Genomic DNA, 5,073 nt, shown 5'->3' on the forward strand with positions numbered 1-5,073 from the left:
GTGCAAGCTGTCCTCCAATGCGTAGGCTCACCGGCAAGCATGCGAGTTGTACAACGACAACGATGGCGCGACACGACAGAAATAGTTTTTTTGGGGGTTTAATACTGTATCTGGAATTCTCGATCATATGAATATAAATTCACAGTGTGACTGAATGAAAGATATGGTTTGAACGAACTTGCGTTTTTCTCTCTTAATGTACAGACTTATCAAACGATTTTCTTTTGAAAATAACGTCAATGGTTTTTAAATATAAAACACTCATCGCAAACGTTTTAGTTAGAACACCCGTATGGAAACCGACAGCTTCCCCAGGAAGCCAAGGGAAAAAGTGCCGAGCAGGATTTGTGCAGCTCTTGATCGGAAACATTTTAGATAGAACACCCGTATGGAAATTGAGAGCTCCCCCTTAAGTCAAGGGAAAATTCGCAGTGCAGGATTTGTGCATCCCTTCAATGCAAACGGTTGTTTTGGATGACCCGTGTGCAACCACGTAGAAACAATTGGGTAAGATTTGCATCTGTCATATTGGGTATGTTGCCATTTGTCAAACTGGAAAGATTGACATTTTTTTTATCTAGTAACATTGCCATTTGTCAACCTTGTAACACTGCGATTTGTCAAAATATGCAGCTAAAAATCACTAGCACTATCTAATTTTTGCAACTAAAATCACTAGCACTGTTCATATGGACACCACTACCAGGTGTGAGTTGATGGACGCATATGCAAATGTACCATTGATTACATACAACATGTCATCAACCCACACCGACAACGAGGATACATGTTAGATTATTGATCATTTCCAACAAAACATTCTAGTAAAGTAAAGTTATTCTCACACAACAAATAACAAAGCGATGAAATGAACTTCAGCTCAACTACTCGTCAGCGCTGGAAACGCTTGCTTTGAACCAGAAGTGATTCTCTCGGAAGGGCCAGCTACTCTCAATCTTGAGACCAACGCAGGACTGGTCATCTAGGCTAAAGCGGCCTATGTCAGGACCCATATTGTGATAGCCACGGTAGGAAGCATAGCAATGTCCGAGGTATAGATACAGTTGCTTCTCATAAATGGTAGTAACGTTGTGTCAACAGCAGCTGGATCGCCTTTCACCATCATTGGATAGTTTTGTCCAAGGAAGAGCGAGTTTCCTCAACCAGGGAGAAGGTGTTGGCGCTAGTACACTAGTATCCATCCCGAATACCTTGCAACACCTGCTTCCTCAGTACCATCAGCAATGCCCTGTATACAGACAAGAAGAGGTGATCCATCGGAATAAGTTGCCAGGCGCCACTAAGTATATGGGTCCTGCTCGTCCTCATGCTCGTGATCATCAGCATCGTCATCTCCCCCTTGGTTATAAAACTTTTCAAGTATAGGTGGTGGAATGTTCACAGGACCTTGGAAACACAAGAAGGTTAATTAGTAAAGGGAAACTAGCTAACCCGCAAGCATGTGGATGAAACAATTATAATTACGGTGGAAGACAAACATACCAAAAGCATCAGGATTCCATGCAAAAACAGTGCCATGAGTGGTGGCAGCAAACACAAGACCCTCTTATTGAATTGCATACAGTACTCATCCGTGTACAGAAATTGATTTTTGAGAAATATCCATCGAGGCGTGGAAGTAAGGACGGCAACAAGCTTGTCGAAGATAGCAACAACTTCATAGTTTGCGTAATCCCAAGAGCGGTTGTGAACTCAACAAATTGCTATCTTCCGTAGACGACAGTAACCATGATCGTATTTGAACTCACGTAGAATACCGGTGTACTCAACCTCTGGGAAGTCTAAGATTTTTGGAAGTGGAACCCGGTGACAAGTGTACACATTCACAAGTTCCCACTCGCAGTTGTACCAAATATAAACAACCCAATCTCCATTTGCGCCTGCCCAAGCCTTGCCGTCAAGCGATGGCATCTTAACATCACAAGTATCATTATCAAGCGGCATCAAATTGCACAAGGCGAGGCTTCCGTCATCCGCGCGCCAGTCAGTAGGGTCACGGCGAAGAAGATAGGGGAGATCAAACCGTTCCTGGACCGTTGGGTTCCTTGTAATGATGTTATTAGTTGAGTCAAGAATTGTCTTGAACGAATCTGCCATTCTAGCCGAGGTGATGATGTCGCACCGATCAATGAGTTCCTCCACCACGTCATCTTTCAGATCGGGGAAAGAATAACGGGGTCATTTCCGGCCAGTTCCTTCCATGAGAAGACGATCGAACAATGGCAGAAGGAAGGGTGAAGGCAAATGGAGGGAGGAAGAGCGTGCGACAGCAGTTCCAAATCGAGAGGGAAAGGCGAAGAGGTAGTGGACGGTTGCCACGGTACAAGAAGAGGCTAGTGGGGAGCGAACGGTTGCCACAGAGGTCACACACTGACGACAAGGACGAGTGGACTGCATGACGTATATCGCACGCACCTTGATCTAGCTGACCATTTCTTTTGTGTTGCCTAATCACAAACAGTTCATCCGAGTGAACCGTATGCTATATATCGCACACACCTTCATCTGGCTTCCCATTTCTTTTGTTTCTCCTCATCGCAAACAGTTAAGTGAACTGAATCGTATGCCCTGCATCGCACACGCAACTAAAATCCAAACCGTGTTTGATGCATCCGTCATCGCAAACATTTTGCACCTTTTTTCACGGTTTTTACACCACCATTTGCGATTATTGCATCACACACAGTTTCGTCGAAGGGTCTCTGATCGTAGTGTCGCGTTAGCAGCATCCTGCAGTAGTGATTGTTGCTTTATCAGGTGGTAAGAAGCCTCCAACCCAAATCCAGACTGTGCTGGATCGACTCTCCATGGTACCAGCTCAACTGGAAGAGGTCAAGTTATCAGCTGCTCGAACCAGAGCCATTGTTGCTTTGGGCCGGGCCAAAGCATGGCAATCAGAGCTTGAACCGGAAGAAATCCCCACTGGATGTACATAATTCAAGGATGACAAAACCATTTTTGAAGAGAAGGACTTCAACCAATGCGTTAGAGTAATGCGGCATGTGGCCTGCAAACTCATTGAAGAGCTGAATTTGAACCATTACACGCCGGCTTACGATGAGAAAATGAGAAGATTAAGCCGCTGGCTCATGCCATTGTAAATCTCATCCTAGCAAGGCGTAAGCATATCTTCGCTCCTGACCTTGATCCTTCTATCATTATTAACGATGAAGCTGTCTTCGAGGCCTTAACAAGCATCAACTGGACATTGGATGACCTTTAGATGACCGAGAGCGAAGAAGAACTAGCGCAGGATGACCCAGAGTGTTCAAGGCGTCCCGAGGAAAACTGACTATAATGACGATAACCCAGGCGGCTCTCAGGCCGGGTTGTAGGAGTGCAGCTCCAAAACACTTGATGCAATATCTTTTGGGCTCAATTGGAAGCCTTGTAATAGGGTAGCTTTAAAACAATGGTCCACCTTGTCATGCCTTCGTGCATGTTTTATCTTAACTTTTGGTCCAACAGTTGATCTTTGTGGCCTGCTTCATCTGACCAGATAGATAAACCGTTTGATGACTATATTCAGCACCTGAGGTCTTGTATATTTTGCAGAAGACCAATCAGCATACGCACTAGTAATTGTTGAAAAGCAATCAACTAGTGTGGGTAACAACCCAAAGACCTGTATTTTGATATAGTTATTCATGTCAAAACATACTGGCGACTTAACGTCCAAAGCCAGGGCGGGTTATCAAACCCAAAGACTTATAGTCTAAATCAATATTTAAAAGAAGTATAATGACGGCTTGTAGCCAAAACCATACCGACAACTTTAAAGTCCAAAGTAAGGGCAGATTAACAAACCCAAAATAGTTAATCATGAGTCACATAACCCAGGGATTCATGATCCGGGCATTTATAACAAGACAACAAAGAAATCAGCATATGAAACATGCCAATCTTAAAAATTTAACCCAACTTTTAACAAGAAACTAAAAAAGTTGGCTCACAGGCCTCACATGTGCTTTCAAGGATGCACAACCATTGAGTTTTTCCTAGCTCACTGTAAGCCGGCTCTCATGTGACACAAGCCGCTGTTTTAACCTTAACAAGTTCAGGATCTTGAAAAAGATTGACTGTTAAGAGTTCGGCGGGTCACCTGGCGGAGTAGCAAGTTGCAAGCAGGCAGGTATAACTCTTAATTTGGCAACTCAGGCCGGGCCAAGAGGGTATGAAAGCTTACCCCATGGGTTGGAAGCCCCCAAGTGACCTTATGATCAACTAATAATGACTTAGATACACAGAAATGAAACGACAGGGGCCCTGAATTTTTTCAAGGATGCCGGCTTTATTATATTTGATCATAATAAGATATATACACATCATCAAAAGTATGTACAATGATAAGAGCTGGTGGCTCAGGTGTAGTAAGGCCGAAGATGTGCGATGTTCCACGACCTGTTGGTCTCTTGCTCAGAGGTATGTGACTTCTCGTGCTCACGTATATCAATGAGATAATAAGAACCATTGTTAAGATTCTTACTGACCACAAAAGGTCCTTCCCAAGGTGGGGATAACTTGCGCATATCTGTTTGATCTTGAATTAATTGGAGCACTAAGTCGCCTTATTGAAACGCCCGGGTCTTGACTCTGCGGCTATGATAGCAACACAGATCTTGCTGGTATATTGCTGAACGAGCTGCCGCAAGGTCATGTTCCTCATCCAAAGCATCCAGTGCATTCTGTCGTGCCGTCTCATTATCAGTTTCAACATGAGCCGCCACTCAGGGGGAGTCATGATGGATATCGCGTGGGAGAACCGCCTCTGCACCATAGAGCATGAAGAAAGGCGTATAATCTGTTGATCTGTTGGGGGTGGTATTGATACTCCAAAGTACTGAAGGTAATTCCTCAACCCAACAACCCAACGTTTGTTCCAAAGGAAGCATAAGCCGGGGCTTGATGCCTCTCAAAATTTCCTAGTTAGCCTTTTCCGCCTGACCATTAGACTGTGGATGAGCCACAAAAGAAACATCAAGACGAATATGCTCTCTTTGACAGATCTCCTTCATAGCACCTTTAGACATATTAGTGCCATTATCAGTGATG

This window comes from Triticum aestivum, chromosome 3D (genome assembly GCF_018294505.1).
Source record: "Triticum aestivum cultivar Chinese Spring chromosome 3D, IWGSC CS RefSeq v2.1, whole genome shotgun sequence".
NCBI lineage: Eukaryota > Viridiplantae > Streptophyta > Magnoliopsida > Poales > Poaceae > Triticum > Triticum aestivum.